An 18,457-nucleotide genomic window follows, 5' to 3' on the forward strand; every position below is an offset into this window, starting at 1 on the left:
ACCGTTTTATATAATATAAAATTCGCGTCAGTGTTTAGCTTCACCTCAAATCCTCCTCTTTGTGAAAGTTTAGGTTTTAAAATGGACGTCCAATAAATATAAAGGATGGTTTAGGTACTGCCTTTTTGGTGCAAAACCATTATTTTTATTTTCTTGACGTGTCTTATGAATAAAAATGTTAGTTTTTTTTTGTAGTAATTAATAACTTACAGTAAAAATTCAGTGACTATAAAATATAGATTTTTTATGTTTTTTTTTTAAATTATTTTCAGCTTGCAAATTTCTTATGGTTTTTGTTAAAAATATTAAGAAGTATTCAGACTGTACAGTATTTTAATAATCATTATAGTTAAATATACACAGATTTTTAGCTAAATTAGCACTTACTCCGTTCTTTCTCTTTTTTATTATAACCTAAATGAGGTTTTCAGTTTTTAAATTGTTACTTCTAAGATTCAATACTATATTTTTATTTTTTAATGTGTATGTTTTTGTATAAAATAAAGCACAAAAATCAGTATTTAATATATTGTATATATGGTATTCATTATTATTATTTTAATTCAACCGTAAAACTTTCTAAAAAACCATGAATTTTACTGTAATTTATAAAAAAAAGTAGGGTTGCTGATATCTAGAATTAAAAGCGCTTAGAAAGTTATATAATATACATATAATAAATGTAAAATTATTTTTTACTTGAACACAATTTTGTCGCAGCAAATGGGAAAAATTAAATTATGGTATTATTATAAAAAAAAGTATATAAATTTTTGCTCTATATAAAATCTGTTAATTTTATTATAAATCTATTTTTTTAATCATAGTTTTACTTAAAGTAAAAATGTGTGGTTTATAGCACTTTATGGCTTAAAAAAATAAGAAAAGGAAAATCATAATAATGGTTTACATAGTTTATCGTCTCATTGTAGCAAAACAAATGTAATAAATTATAGAATAACCTCAGCAAAATATTACATCTCACGCAGTCTCGTAAAAAATACGTATTCTAAATGTTATATTACTTTGTTAAAACAGCAATTTTACATTATTTTTACGACTGTGTGTGATAAAATATTTTTTATAATTTAAATAGATTTATTAATATTTTTTTTATTATAATTTGATAAAAATCAATAATGTTTATTATTAGTAATTTTGTTAGTCGGCCAATTATATTAATAATTAAATTTAATATTATTTATTAATTTAAATTAATTACACATTAAGAACTATTAAATATTTTTTTTTTCAATAAATTCGCATCTAGTTTTATAATGCAAACTGAAAATGAGAAGGAAACAAAAAATTATATTCACTTAAAATTGAGGGTTAGCTACACCATTGTGAATAATAAATAAAGTAAATATATAATTAAGGTTCATAGTGGCATAATCCGCGATAAGTCTGTAAGTGCTAGACTGATTATATTATATAATAGCCGTGGGTTTGATTCAATATATTTTTTTAATAGTAAAAATTACGCTGGTAATTAAAAAAACTATATCAAAATAATAAATACAACACCTACTCTTAGGTTTTAAGTTTTATTTTGGTTTTTATTATTTTTTTTCTATTTATTTCCGTTTTAAAAGTAAACTTTTAATGGATCACCCTGTAAAGTGTAATTTTTCAATTTGTTAAAACCGTGTCATAAGATCTCGAGAGATCTCAAACGCGAAATTGCATTACGAAGATTGTTCTTCAACTTTAACGCCGCCGAGAAGTTAACGAGCAAACAAAAGATTGGCGTGACTCGTCCTTGGAATAATTCGGAAGCTTCCGCGCATTCTACGAGCACCTTCGTCCTGAAAGCTCGGACAGAAAGCTCTCACCGATCGCGACACAGAGAAGAGAGCTTTCGCGCTCTGCTTTGCCAGTGCCAGTACTGGCTGTGCCGCCGATCGAGCGAGACGTGCCGGCCCCTTTCTCGCGAGCTTTTCGAAACTTTTCGAAAGTCGAAATTGTTCGATAGGACCGCGAGTGACACTCAAAGCTTTTGTTTCTCGGCGATGATATAGTTTTTCAGAGAGAACTTTTCGCAATTTCCGTCATATTTGACGCTAGTGTGATATGACATTATAGCGACGTGGGAAAACTTCGACGTAAACTTTTTCCAAAGAGGAAAAATTAACGTTATCTTCTTTCGCCCCCACGGACGAAGGACACGGTGCATAATTGAGAAGGACATGTTTTGACATGTTATTTCGTAAGTTTGACCAATTACGTATTATATTAATCATCACCAAATACACCCCCCGAAAATTAATTAGAGAAGATATTGAACTCGAAAATGTAGCGATTGAATTTTTTTCGCCGCTCGTTGCGCAATCTTCGAATACCGGAATTCCGCAAATTTAACGCTGATAAGTATTTGAAGAATTTTAATTTACCCAAAAGCTCGACGAATATTATTTTAAAGTTAGTGAATATTAAATAATATTATATAAATTCATGAATTAATTGAGTTTCACTCCTTATCGCGAATTTATTATATATGTTCATGTATCTGTAATTAATTACGTCGTATAAAAAATTAATTTACATGTATAAACTTCATTGATAACATTTATGTTATTTTTATTAAATATAATGCAGTTTTAAATTATGACTAAAAATAAATGTTTTAAATACACTTTTAATTCTCAGCATTTATATATTTTTTTAAAATTCATAATTAGATTAATTCTTTTCATGACTACAATTAGCATTTTTAACAACTTAAATACAATTTTAATAACAGTTACGGAACATTGAAAATAATTGTTAAGTTATATCACCTGAGATTAGTTTGTATAACCGTAAATTAAGTTTTCTCATTTTAGATTAGGTTTGATCACCTTAGATTAGCTTTTCCTAATCTCAAGAATGAATGGTGATTAACTAAAATCGAGTTACGTTATACATACATGTATGGTATTAAGTGCCCAAATAAAGTAATTAATGTAACTTTTGAGAGTACTGTATAACAAAATATATAATAATATATTTAATGCGCTTAAGTGTAAAAATATCAATATTAAATGCACCCCGAATGTTTATAATAATTTTAAAATAAAATTTGTTTTAATATATTCTTAAATATATATCCAAATTTTATAGATATCATTAGAGTCTAAAATTAATTAAATAAAAATATATTATCAATGACGTAAGGAATTACAAATTGTCTTCCATAGAACTACTATTAAATACATTTGATATTTTCGGGTATGATTTAGAAGTAAAATCCTAATCCTTTTCCTTAATCTGCTGAGGAAGGGATTCAAATATCTAGGCATACTAGTTTATCGGGAATCTAATTAGGCGTAGTGGTTTTCAGTTTTATTGGACACGAGTAGAGCTTTTAATATCGTAAGCATATCATCAACAATATTATTTAGAGACTTTAAAAATATATCATTAAAATACCGATATTAATTTATTATGTAAATTTTTAGATAAAATACGCAGACATATTTAATTAAAATGATGTAGGTAAAATAATAATAAGAAACGGATAAACAATTAATATTTGTAAAAAAGGATTAAATTTAATAAAAATTTAAAGGTCGCAAATGCATAAATATTTTTTTGCTTATAACGACGTCTACAAAAAAATATATATAAATAAATAATGTAGATGCTTTTATCTAAAAATATATTTTAAAGGCTTAATAATTTAATTTATCACATCTATATTTGATACTCAAATATTTGTTTGTGTATTAAGATTAAAAAGGATTTGCTCTGTTGCAAAATAAATGGAAAATTGTAAATAATTTTACTTTCAACTTGAATTCAAAAATTATTAGTTAAATTTATACATAAAGCTAAACTCTGTGTTGTATTGTCAGTTTAAAGTGACGGTTTATAAAAAGCAATCTCTTCTTCTGTCAACAGATTGTAGAGATTTGTCAAATTAGAAGATATCTTCATACTAAATCATGTAGGGTACTGCATGAATCTATTTTGAGAGCTTGACTTCTATATTAATAACTTAGTTAATAGTAAACTGGATTGACAATTACAATTATATTAAAATGTTAATTAAAAAAATAGTGTGATTTAGTAACTATTGTTTGAATGAAGCTTTAACTCAATATATTATTTAATGTATTATAATCTAAGAATGTGAATCAATAATATAACTTAGGAACAATATATAAAGGCTTTTTAGTGTCATACGTAGCTAAAACATATATTCATTTTTATATTTGGAATCTTTAACAAATTCTGTATAAGTTTCCATTAAAGTTATCTATTCGTAATATTTAAATGTGCGCAGAAAAGAACTGTTATAAGAAGGTTAATTAAACTTGTTATTTTTAAAACGGTTTTGGTATAAATTGTATGTTTTGTATTATAAAATAACAAAAGTTCTAGAGCTCTGTTTTACTAATCGATTAATATTGTCATTGATTTCACATTGTATTGTGTTATATTGCATTATCTTTATTTTTTAAAGCTGTTTATTGCTTTCATTTTTTTTTATTCTGATTCTGTATAAGTTTAAACTGACAGCTATGTATACCTTATTTTATTTAATGTAAGCGAAAAAATACTGTAAAAACTAAGTATTGAGTGACTTTTTTGAATGCTTGAAAAAAACACATTAAGGAAAAAACACAGACTGATATAATACTAGTATTATATCAGTCTGTGTTTTTCACAAAATACCAATATAAACTAGCAAAAATACCATTGAAAATTGATTTTAAATATATATTTGATGATTTATTTACTAAAATAAACATAATTATTTATAATAAACTAACCTATTTTTAAACCTAACATCGCTATCATAACGAATGTTGTGTTTAATTTTTATAATTAATTATTAAATGTATCAAATTTTTTTTTGCTCTATTCTAATTAAATATTTTTTTTTATGAAATCACGTATATTTAATTTTTATTATAATTTTAATTACCGGTTTTCCATTTTATTGTAAATCTTGGTTTTGTGATTACCTAAAAATGGCGCATCTATTGAAATAAGGAGTCAATTGATTTATATATTATATGTCAAGCATTATGTCATATATTATATAGAATAATAATAAACGTATTTTTAAAATCAAATATAGAAAATACTAATAATTGACATTAAAAAATACGTCGCTAAAACTATCGATAGTTAATACTAATAAAAATATTTTTACTACTTATATGCTAAAAATTATCACAAAGATAAATCATTTAAAATTACACTGATTTTATTTGTGTAGTAAGTTTTTTGACCAAAAATATCTATATCACTGATGTATGTAAGATAACACCTGAAAGACCTACTAGGTTTTAATTCTATACAATCAGTCTTTTTAAATTTCTATATTTAATAAGTTGATTATGTAATAGTGGTAATTTTATTCATATTTTATTAATACAAATTCATATGAATGCTTTATACAATTTCAAAAATAAAACGATCAGAATTTGCAAACTAAGAGCTGAAAGTTATACGCTTAGTTGATTTCCATTAAAAAGAAAACTAAATAAATCGAGTTATGAAAAAGTTGCAAAGAGTAATAAAGAACTCATTAATACGTACGCCGGCAAGACGTCGGAGAATTTTATTATTTCTCTTTATTGAGTGGAAGTAGTTCCTACTTTTCTTCTTCCGTGCGAACGCGGCAATAAAACGAAATCTATAATAGAATATTTTTATCGTTTTCCAGTAATATTTCCAACTTTTATAACTGCCAGGAAAACAGGTGGTCGTATTTGTTTTTTTTTTCTAAAAACTAACAAATGTATTCATACCACTAGACTATAATTTTTTTCTTACACGTGTCGCGATAGAAAAAAAAAACAGGATCATATAAAATAATAAACGATAAAACGGTATCTGTAGATTCCCAACAACTAAATGTTTATGTATCATATAATACGATTTCAGTTCAATCGTTTTTTTGTATCCCGAATGTCTTTAAACATATATTATAAAAATATCAATAAAAGCTTTTATTTTTTCTTATGATTAGAAATACCTAAATTAAAAAAACTATTACATAAAAAATATATTAATATAATAGCCTTTACCGGCATATTCAACTTTTTTGTTTAGTTCGTTTTTATATATTTTTTTACTGTCAAGTGTGATGTATACTATTAATATTAATCAAGTAAATATGAATTCATATATGTATGTAGATACTTTATATAATTATAGAAAAAATGATTTATAGTAAATTATAGTTATTTGCGACTCGATCCATAACACTATATTATAGATTAATCCTGCAGCGTCCTATACATAAAACGCGGTTTATCTATGAAACTAAATTTCGATTCGGGCAATATCCACCCCCAACCCAGTCCTATGGTTATTCTCAATTAAGCCCTTAGCCCCTGCCTTTGGTTGGCCAAGACAAATTAGGGTAGTCTTCGAGCGTGTTTATTCAAAGCGAGCACGAACCGCTTCCTTCCAATCTCTTCACCTCCGTTAATCCTTTAAACGTCCCGAATATTCCCGGGGAGCCAAACTTTTGCAAGACAAACACCGCTGTAGATCTCTGGACGCCTTTGTCATAAAAATATTGCTGGGCATAACTACTTGGGATATTCGGAAAGATCAGTAAGGATAAAAGCGATTTTTTAAATCTGTTTAATAACACTGCTGTGCTTCGGTATTTGTTAAAAATGTCAACATTTTCACAAAATACGTCTTGTTAAAAGGCTGGTTTAGTAATCCGTTATTTCTGTGCAAATGAAAAAGCTGGTGCTAAAAAAGTCAATGTTATAAACATTCAAAATGTGATTAGAAAGCAGCAGCGAAAAAGTGAAAAGTAATCTTTTACCACAGTTTTTTATTTATTTCAAAGCATTTAATGAAATTGTATCTTAACCTTATGTGTAATGTTAAGATACAAACTGAATTGTATAAATTTAAAGGTGTTTTAAACATATTTTTAACAGTTTGTATTTAATGTTTTAGAATATTTCTCGTATATTATTCATAAGATATTCCTTTTAATATGCTCGTTTTAGCACGATTTTAATTATTAGACTAGAAAAATCTAGATAAACTTAATATATGTAGTTCGAACCTAGGTCTTTCAATAGTCAGCAACCACTTATGCATCGTTTTTGTTGGATCATCGATATATTCTGACGAAGTCATACATTTATAGTTTAAATATAAGTATAGTTTTGCTATTGTGTGTTTTATTTGCAAATATCAGTTTAACACAGCAAACTATTTTATCTTATTTGTTTAATCTTTTATTTATTTATTAATTATTTAATTCATACCCAATTTTGATACCGTAAACTTTATAATGTTTCGACATAGAAATAATTTTTTAACCCAACTTAACTAAGCATTATACTTTTTTTTATTAAACAATTTTATCATTACATAGATATGTAAAAGAATAATGTAGATTCTTACAACAAAACCTTTAACTTTAATTGTTAGATTGAATTTTGAAAGTACATAATAAAAGATACACACAACATATAAGTCATTATATTTTGGGTAGTTTTTAATTTATTATTTGTTTTTTAATTCATAGCTGTAATTTTTTGAATGCTTTGATACAGAACTAATATTATAACTTAGCTAAGCATTATATATTTGTTATTAAACAATTTTGCCATAATACAAATTCTTGAAAAAAAGGTCAATATTTCACAACATATTATATATGTAAGTCTTTAGAATTTTTGTAGATTTTAGAATCATATTTGCATATGACCCATAACATTTTAACCCAAATTTAGAAAGAAACTCAAATGTTGTATCTTAAGATAACACAGATTTTATTTAATTTTTTTTTGCCTGTCTTATAGCCAAAATACTAGATTTGGCTTTATAAAACAATAAAAAGAAATCCAGAATATATTTTCATATAAAAATATTTCTAGTTAAATTCTTGGTTCTCGTTGTGTAAGTTATTCGTTTTAATAACTATGTATATAAAGTATATTATTCAAATAAGCAAAAATTTTATTCATAGCTATTTTTTAGCTGTAATAAATTGAACAAAACTATTTTTAAGGTTAGAATGGGGTTAAAAATAAATATAATTATTTAGTTAAGCAAGTTTTTTTTAATCAATATATAGAAATGCTATGAAGCATAGAAACATTTAATTTTTTTAGGGTCGTTATAGCGTAGTCCGTATGGCTTAGACTGGTACCCAAGAGGCCACGGGTTCGAACCATGACCACAGACTCGAATTTATAAAAATGCGCTATTATTAAAACCCGGACTTAACAAAGAAATATTTATTAATTATATATAAATATTCAATAAGGAGTATAATAATGTATATTTAATAACATAGATGTATGAATTAAATACCGATTCTCAGATTTTCAGTCCAGTAGTTAATAGTTGTATGTTCATTCATTAGGTCTGTTTGATTGTCTCAGTTTGCACAGACTTACTCCGCTGTAATGCATTGGTCTAACGCCTATTAAATAACAACGAATAATTTAAATTTGAGGAATACATGTGTATATTGAATTATTTTAAGGAGTTTTTTTTTAAATCTGTCATTTTATTTACTGAAAAAATATATACCTAATAATATGAAAACAATTTATAATTAATGTTAATTGACTAGCTATTTCTTGAAAAATAATTTATATTGTTTTTCGCTATGTTTCTCATCAATTTAGTAATAACATTTGCAGTATGTTATTTGTAGAAAAATCTATGCCTTTTATGCGTAGTTATTATATTGTTATTTTTATGGTATTGCAATAACTCTAAAATAATAATTTATATTTTCACTGTTTATCTAAAATTAAAATATTATTTATTAAATCTAGAATTTTTTTATAAGATCTATTTTATTTATTTAAATAAATTTAATTAACTTTTTATTTTGCTCATCCTGTATACTTATTAACAAACAATGAGAAAAAGTTTACCGATCAAACAAAACAATGTATGTCAATGAAACACACAAATACGATTAGCTCCGTATATATGTTAGCCAAAGCATTAGTCGCATGTTTGCGTTTACACGCTCCTACGTGGCAAATAACGTTAATTTCACGTAGATATTAAATATTGTCAGTCACAAAAAGCCATATCGCTAACAGTGACACAAATTAGCCAGACAACGTGCGATTCATAAATGATCGATTTATATTTTTCCGAGTTTGTAATTATTTGTGCATGAACATCAATCGTATAAATAAAGCAGAACTGTTTTTTATTGGTAAATTATTTAAAAAATCAGTGTACTAAAATTCAATTTTTCTCTTGATAATGTTGAAAGACATTTCTGGCAAATTTTGAGACAATCTACAAAAAGACTGAACTTAAATATAATAAAAATCATATATAAATATATATAAAATATATACAGGGTAGGCGGTAATTTGTCAATCGATCGCCTTTAATGCGTACCACGTTACGGTGTTACGTTCACGGGGAGAATAACAAACGTTTTCTGTGAGAAAACGTAACAATGTTGGCTTTTGACGCCTATTGTTCTTTATTGTGACAGGTATTAAATATAGGCCGGAATTAAAACCGTTAAGCGTAAACGTATACGTTATGTGTTAGAATAGCCAATATTTTTATCTCGTTAAGGATCAACAGATTAATTAATTAAATAGGTATATACAAAATGTATACGAAAAGTAAAGATACGAGTAAAAAAATATTTCTTAATCATTTTATTCAGGAAAACATTTTTATTTATTTTTCAAAATAGTTACCAAATATCTCAATGTATTTAATGAGTCTTGAAAAATTCCTTTTCCTATTTTTTGTCACTGAAAAGTTAATAGTTTAATCATTTGTAACCAATGATTCTATACAGTTTTTAATGCTGTTATTAAAATTAATGATTAATTAAATGCATAATAATAATTAATGCGTTTAAAATATTTTACTTTCAAATACGTTTTTTTAGTAAAAACAAAATGTATTTAAAATTGCATATTCTTGTATCAAACTCATCTACCCGTAATTTACAATTATTTTTTTCACAAAAAAGGTTTTTGTCGAACTAAAGTTTTTATTTTTATGTATTATATATTTATATTATTACCTTAAATAATATTAGGTTATTTAAATTTAGCCAAACATACTTTGTTCGTCACTTTTAAATTTCGATTGTTGTTATATCTATTAAAATATCTTTTTATTTGCAGTTCTGTTTGATTGACAATCATATTATGTATGGAAAATTATTATTATTACGTTTGAGATTCATGCCAATTAAGACGGTTTAAAACCAAAAGATAATTTATTGTCTACACTAAGTATTAAGTTAACATTATAATGGGTTTACATTTGTATGATTTTTAAAACTTTACTATTCACAATAATTTAAAATATTTTTTTTTTATTTTTTTTTTTTATCAGTTTATAATATTTTAAGTAGATGGATTTAAGAAAATAGCTAAAACATAATAGCCTTCAAAATTATTTTACAATTTTGTATTGTTCACTTAATAATAATTTTATTTAGAATTTGAAAACTTTAAATGACACATTGGTTAACATATTAGAAATTATACTAAGATATACAGTATTAAAACTTTGATTTATTATATATAAATTAATATGTATAAAAAATTATCTAAGAAGAGTTTTATATATATGATAATTTAATCAAGTATTTATTTTTTTGATTTTTAAACTTTAATTTTTACGATGACTTAAATTATTCCATTCGCTTTTTTTCTTATAGTATTGTTGTCAAAATATTTACAAAAAAAATTCTTTGAGATTTTAACTTTATTTTAGGACCCAGCTTGCTAAATTTAATCACTTTGATATCTTACCTATCAACGAGATAGATAAAAATTGACCAATTGAATCTATATTATTTTATTTTATTTAATTTGATAACATTAATATATTTTTACTTTATATTAAGGCAATATTTTTTATAAACAAATTAAACTTTTTCATTTTATTGCTTCTCATTTTTTTAAATTATTTAATAAACATATTCTATATGACATTTATTTTAAACCCAATAAAAACATACATATTTAATGAATAATAATGTACATTTTTGCTTTGCACTCTAAACTTTAAAAGCATATATATTATTAATATTTAATATTAACGAGAAATTTTCAAATGGAAAATATTTATTTAAAAGCTAATATTTATTTATTTATTATTTAATTAAGCTAAAAGCTTAAACTTAATAAAAAAATATAAAGATCATAATCTTTGCTTTGAACTGTAAATTATTATATATTTTGTTATTTATACACATTAAAACATTTACATAAATGTATGGAATTTCCATTCTCGTCATAATTTTTTGTCTTTTTAATCCTTACATTCAATTTATTGTTTTGTAGTTTACTTATTTATTATCAAATATTGATCTATACTCATACATACAAACTTGACATTGAATTTCAAAATTTCTCAGAAATTTATCCAGTTCAATTTTTACAACAATCTAATTTTATTTCACTTTAAATTTACGTCTAAAAAAATTCATAAAACTGTTTTTTTTATATATAATTTTAATGTAATATTATGACAAACTTATAAAATTAAAATAATTCTGGTACAAAAAATTAAACTCAAATAAATCTTTATATAATTTAATTTAAGTATTTAATTAATTTTATATCGTGCTAATTTTAGACTTACGCGATTTTACTTTTTTGTATATTTTTAAAAGTTATTTTGTACTTTATATATTGATAAATGTATTTTTAAGTAAATACTTCTTAATGTTATTAATATTTAAACTCACTTTTTAAATATTGCCTCTTTCTTTAAGACATAATTATCTAAGGAAATAATTGCTTTTTTTAATTATAGTATTTTTTTTTAACTTTGAATCCTGGCTTCGCCCGGGATAAATTCAAGCTCATTCTTTATATAAAATAAATATTTTTATTAATCCTGTTAAATTAAAAAAATAATCATCTTTAAAAAATAATAGAGATTGACAAAAAATACAGTTGAACTAAAAATGTCAGCCACAAGAACATATGCAAATATAACGACACTACTGTTCACCGTTAGGGAGAAGTTTTTGTGACAAACAGAGAGACTTGTACTTTCTGTTTTATTGTATAGGTTATGGTGTAAAAATTACAATTTTCTTAAATAATTGGTATTTGTGGCTCATTATAACGTTTCTAAGACGAGTGGAAAAAATGTGTGTTGCTAGAAAAAATATAGCTACTAAATAAACTTTCACCTTAAAAGCATATGGTAAAATAGGTCTGATTAATTATATACAGTAAGCCCCTACTTACTTGATTAATTGGTTCTGTTTTCGTGTGAGTGGAATAATCGCGTAAGTCGTACTATACCTTAATTTAACCGTTTTGTGATATAATATGGATAGTTAAAAAATATAGGTGAAAATTAATTGGTCCTAAATATGGACGTAAAGTTTTTTATTATTATTCTTAATACATACATATCTATTATAGTAAACAAAACTTATTATTATTTAGATCCATTAACGAATAATACTGACAACTTTTTGCGTTTGTATGTCATCTCCGACCAATTAGATAGTGAGCTTATTTTATTCTTTACTTATTATAGATAATAAAATTTGACTTAAGGCATTACTTACAGCTTCATAAATATCATACTCTTGATAAAATTGCGTTAAATATTTTAGGTTTTGTATAGCAATAGCAATGTCTGCGTACATGTAGTCCATAGGTAATACTTAAATAATGGAGGTTGTATTCGTAGGAGGGAGCATTATTTTAAAGTTTTTTTATTATAGTCACATTCGTCAGTCCTTTTTCGTTAAAAGCATATATAATTGTTAGTGATTTCTAATAAGATTTCCATATAACAGGTAGCAATGTTTTATAATACTGTTTAAAAACCCTTGGGTTTTCGCTGTAATATATAAAAAGTGGCTGGATTTTTTTTTTATTTCTAGCAAGGTTGGTGTTTCGTGCACTTCAAGCTTAAGCTAGCACTATTATTTTAATCTGGTATACAGCCGGTTGTTTTAATATTATTTACTGCCAAAAATAAGGTAGCATATTGGTAGGAATAAATTGTCAGTAAAGCCATCGCTAGATTTATTGTATATACTGACACTCTTCTTGCTTCTGCAAGCAATTTCTTTTCAGATTCTTAAGTTTGGACCTCAAGTCAATAAACTTTTGAGCCCAAGTTCTCTATTGAAAATCTGCAAATTGCATTTTTAAATCAATAATTTGCATTCATTGAAAACCATTTAATTATAAAGTACATCCGGATACTTCTAAATTTATTTATTCTTTTGCAGAACTAGTCAAGTAACAAGTTTACAATGTGCTTATATATTATATGCATTTGCTTCATTTTATTTTGAACAGTTTTGCTGGTCTTCTGGAAATACTTTTTTACTCTAAGGAAATACTAATAATCGCTTAAAATATTAAGTTTACTTTTAAAGGATTTTATGTACTCAATTATAACGACCATACTTTCTTCATTGTTATTTTAAGTTTAGTACATTCATATGAATAGATCTGTGAAAACTTCAATGTAAAAAAAACATCAAACCCACTTATGATCATTGAGCTGAGAAATGTTTGACTGATTATTAAAACCTTAATTTATACAAAGCACAAATAGCTCTACTTTTAACTGTACTTTTTCTTACTGTAGAACTCACTTTATTTAATTTTATGTTATATATTTTACGCGGTGTAATATTTTTTTTTTAGTAAAAGTGCTGTAATGTGTATAATATTTGTAAAAGGCTCGTACTACTCTACTTTTATTCTTTACTACTATCCAGTACACTTTAAAAAGATTGTGTATATATATTAGGGTTTGCTTTGATCAGATAAATTTTAGTTTTTTACCTCTTGAAATGTTTATTAAAATTTCTAGAAGTTTTTTCTAATTTACTAAATAAACTTTATATAGCATATGTGTATACACTTAATTACTTCACATTAAAGCTAGCGTTATTTAAACACATATTGTTAATAATAATAACGTTTGTTTTATCTTTGTTTAGTTTTAATTAAATTATACTTAACCAACCTCCAACGGTCTTTAAATCACTATTTAAGTCATTTTGTTTCAAACAATATAAATTGACCGAAATATAGGGCAAAACAATTAATTTTAAAGCACAGCCGTACAGTATGATGTGTTGTTTAAAAAATAATAATTTCACACACATAAATATCCATATAGTATATAAAGTCTGACAAACTAATGTGCGCCGGCACACAAAAGTATTTTGCTCTGTTGATAATACAAAGCATAAACATGCTTTACGTATGCCGGGCCCAGGACAAAATGACAGCCTTATTTAGCGCCGCCATTACGCTCCGAAATTATTACTAAGCCCGATTCTTTACAAATATATGTACGTATGTTTGTGTACCTATTTGGGTATTTGTGTGTCCTGTGTGCTTCCGAGCCGCCCCCTTGTGACCCCTTTTCGGATTGTTGCGTTCCGACGTTTCGTTATTACACAAGGTGGGTATCGGTATTTGGGACTCGGAACCGCAGCCGAGGCGCCTTAACGAATTCCGAAAACTTTCAGAAAATTTTCGGAATCGCAAACCGGAATGGCAGTCGATTAGGCCGGCTTGCTGTTCTTTTCTTTCTGAGCCGGTTTTGAATATCGTTCTGCCTTAAAAATGCGGTTTTATCACGTGAGGATTCAAGACAACATGAGATTTGTTGTCAGCTTATTTTCAGTGTTAATAAATTTATTCTGTAGATTTAAAAAAAATCGAATTTTACGTTAGTAATAAAATACATCAAATCATACTTAATAAATTATTAGTAGTATTTTTTTTTAAGTTTAGAAACACTGAAGTTGGATAACCTTGTATCAAAATTAAACAATATGACTGGTCCAGCTACTCGTAGCTAACATTAAATATATCGATGTGCACTGCCAGCGAATTAAGGAGTCGAGTGGTGACAGCCATAGGCGAGTCGGTTAGTGTGCACGTCCTGGTTCTAACGGGTATCACAAAAGGACGCAATCACGAAACTGGAATTCCTCAAAAATAGTTTGATTGTCAACGGCACCTTTTAGTAGATTGAAAAAATGCTTAGTTGTCAGATTATCATAGTGAAACGCGTTCCTTATAACAAAGCCAAGCATATTAAAAGATTTTTTGTAGACTTTGTTTACGGGTAGAGAGAATCACCACTTGCTCTCAAAAGTGATTTTTCGATTTTTATTAGGAGTTTTCAAAGAGAGCCAAAATGTGCTCATCGATATCGTAAAAATAATCTAATGCAAACGGGATCGAAACAATTATATAGTATGGCACTTTTTGATACTAAAGGGCAGATGGTTGATGGCTAAAGGGCATATAAAATCTTAATCATTTTATAGAAAGAGTCCACAACAGATTAAATGCATATAAAAAAGTTACTCATCGGCATACAGAATAAACTAGAATTTGTTACTTCCGTATTTTAATCATTTACAAATAACGTAGAGAGCAGAGGGTCCAGGTTTGACCATTGAGAAACCTTAGAAGGGGTGAAATATCCTTTCAATAATCGGCCGCAATAGATTATGAACTCGAGAACAACCGAGCTACTTTATAAATTAAAAATTATTCTAGTAAAATTCTAATTTAATATGTTAATAAGTAAATTAATGTTAGGTTTGAACCAACGCATCTTAATTTATTAGTAATTATTGATTTAATAACGCAACACTTTTTTCTTAATGATATAAACAATTTATACATAAAGAAATTTTTAATCGATCAAAAGATAATTTTATAAACTATGTTTGAAGATATTTGCTTGTTATTTAATTTTTTGTTAATAAGACTAAAACAATCTTGCAAATAAATAATGTATATAAACCCTGAAATAATAATAGATAATAAATCAGCTTATTTATTTAATCGGATCTTTGCGTAATCGGTTTACTTAATCTGATTCGAAAAATTTCGTTATTCGAGTATTATTTATCGTATAATATGATATTAAATTGTGTAGCAAAAACTTTTCAATTAAAAGTGCTGTTGAGTTTATTCAATATTTTATTTTATTTTATATTAAATTAAAAACAATTATTGAATGAATTTGCCATTTATATAAAATTTAATAGGCGACGATGATAAAAAGAAAGTAACTATTATACTAAAGCGGTCAACCGATTAAAACTAAAACTTGGATTTAACACGAACCGTAAGGAATCTTTGCAAAAATTGATATTTTACCACAAGATAGTTTAAAGCTTTTATTAATAGCGAACTTTACCTTTCAGTTTATAAGACAGATATATTAATAAATAGCAGTAGAAAATAAATATACTTTTGACGTGTTAAATATTGAAAGTTAAAATAAATCCGTAAATATTAAAAGCTATATATATATATGATAGATCTTTAAATAATTTTAATGTTATTTATAAAGTTCAGTATACATTATATTATACGGATTTAAATTATTAGATTTCACGCTTTGAGTGTGGTTCCTCTTTTGCATGCACCCACATGTTACGGTGTGCAATTTTAGAGTGTGTTCTCTAGCAACGGACGCCGTTTGCTTTAGTAATGAACCCTTGGGCCAGATTACCATCGAGTGTCTCTTTTATTATTCAAGGGATTTTTTTTTATCTCTAACAGTACAAAGCCAAATGAAGAGCTTCGGCGTACGAGCGTCCGCAGATAAACAATGATTTAAACAAACATTTGCGACTCTGGCGGTCTGCTTTTTTTGTTTTTAAGCTGTTTTACGATATCGTTGCAAAAGAGTGCTGTAATAATTAAAAACAAATATGCGATACCGCTCCTTTCAGCTGCCTCAGGAAACAATATCGTAGAATAATATGCTTTGAAAATATTTGTTTGTTATGCTTGCTTTGTGTAAAAAGTAAATCAAACTAATAATTGTAAAGGTATACATATTTTTCTTGATTAAATTAATTTTAGGTAATTACTTTACTTAAAAAAAATGTTTATTTAGTTGCACAATAGTTTATTTTACAGAAAATACATTTACTTACCGAGAGATCAATATAATACACATTTATCTAAGCTAACGTATATTGAAAAATATTATTTAAAACTTATAAAAACCTATATATTTAAATGTGTGTTTTTTCACAATACTTATATATCTTTAGACAATTTAAAAACAGCGCTGACGGTTTCGCGCAATATTTCCGTTTTGTTCGAGGAATTTATTTTGCCTTCCGCTTATTCCCTTACATCTTCTTATACTTAGTCTACAGTATTAACTAAACGTTAAGATATTAAATACGCCTTCAAGAAGTTGAAAATTAGGTTTTTCTCAAGTGTTGCAAAGTCAGTAACTTTTTAAAGGGTTGCAAAGTCAGTATCTTTGCTCCTTTTAAACGTATTTCTGATCTGATTCTCAAAACGTCATCATTTACTAAGCTTTGGAAATGCACAAAAGTCATCCATATTCATAAAAAAGTTGTAAATTGTGCACATAGAACTTGTTTGAAATAATTTTATATAAATACGGCATGTTTTGTTGGACAAATTGTATGGTTTTGTTTCGCTCATTATACTGATATTTACCTTTTATCGTTTAGCAAAACGGGAACAAAATCTCTTAATGCAGGAAAGTAGACGTCATACATATGAATAATTTTGACAATGTTTGTCATAACTAATTTATAAAAATACTTGTTGGACATCGGTTGCTCGTATGATTTAACTAGGTTAATTCCAAGTTTTCTTCTATATGTCGATGATTTTAAATTTATTGAAATTTTTCGATTTGTTTCGGACTTCTATTATCTAGAGCATGGTTTCCCAAACTATGTTCCGCGGAACACCAGTGTTCCGCGGATCCAAACTAGGTGTTCCGCGGAGCCTTAATAGATATTTCACAAAAAATTAGAGTAGATTAAAAAAATTGTTAGTCTTGCTAATACATAAAAATTGTTCATAAATCTGATAAAAAAGCTTTAAAATATGTGTTAAATATTCAACATTGATGTGTATAAAATCTGGAGGGAAAAGTTTCATAAGTCGGTGTTGTTTTTTTTAACTTTAAAATTTGATCCTATTTAAACAATATTTTTTTTGTTAATTAATCACACGATATTAGTGCTTGTTATACGAATTTTATTTATGTGACTAGATATGCTAGCAGTCACTGTATTTTGCATAGGCATGCACTGTTGACTAAAAAAATTTCCACAAATTTAAAAAATGTTATGAAGTAGCCGTGAAAATGATAAACTATGTAAAATCTAGACCACTTCAATCCAAATTATTTAAAATTTTGTGCGATGAAATGGGTAGTGAACATGAAGCACTTTTATTACCTACTGAAGTGAGATGGCTATCCAGAGGAAAAGTACTATTAAGACTTTATGAACTTCGAAATAATTTGTTAGTCTTCTTGAAAGCACAAAATAATTTGCAACATCATTTTATAATTTTTTTAACAAATCCTTCCTGGTTGATACATCTGCATATCTGGTGGATATTTTTACAAAGTGAAATGATGGTAACTTATAATTACAAGAAAAAAGTATTACAATTTTTAATATGAGAGATAAAATTGAATCTTTTGATAAAAAAATACAATT

General features: G+C 26.1%; 1 protein-coding gene across 2 annotated transcripts in view; it reads left to right on the forward strand.

The window, feature by feature from the left end:
- Window positions 1-18,457, forward strand: part of LOC148238552 (lachesin-like) — a 296,914-nt gene that overhangs the window by 87,352 nt on the left and 191,105 nt on the right. Inside the window, exon 1 of one of the 2 annotated variants that reach the window (XM_088183904.1) lies at window positions 1,885-2,209. The exons of the other annotated variant lie outside the window; for it this stretch is intronic. The gene's annotated coding sequence lies outside the window, so the exon portion shown is untranslated. Of the gene's footprint in view, window positions 1-1,884; window positions 2,210-18,457 lie in introns of those variants that run through there. 2 annotated transcript variants of the gene reach the window in all.

Source organism: Plectrocnemia conspersa, unplaced genomic scaffold, assembly GCF_051122295.1.
Source record: "Plectrocnemia conspersa isolate PC_06_02 unplaced genomic scaffold, ASM5112229v1 ptg000001l, whole genome shotgun sequence".
In the NCBI taxonomy this organism is placed as follows: Eukaryota; Metazoa; Arthropoda; class Insecta; order Trichoptera; family Polycentropodidae; genus Plectrocnemia; species Plectrocnemia conspersa.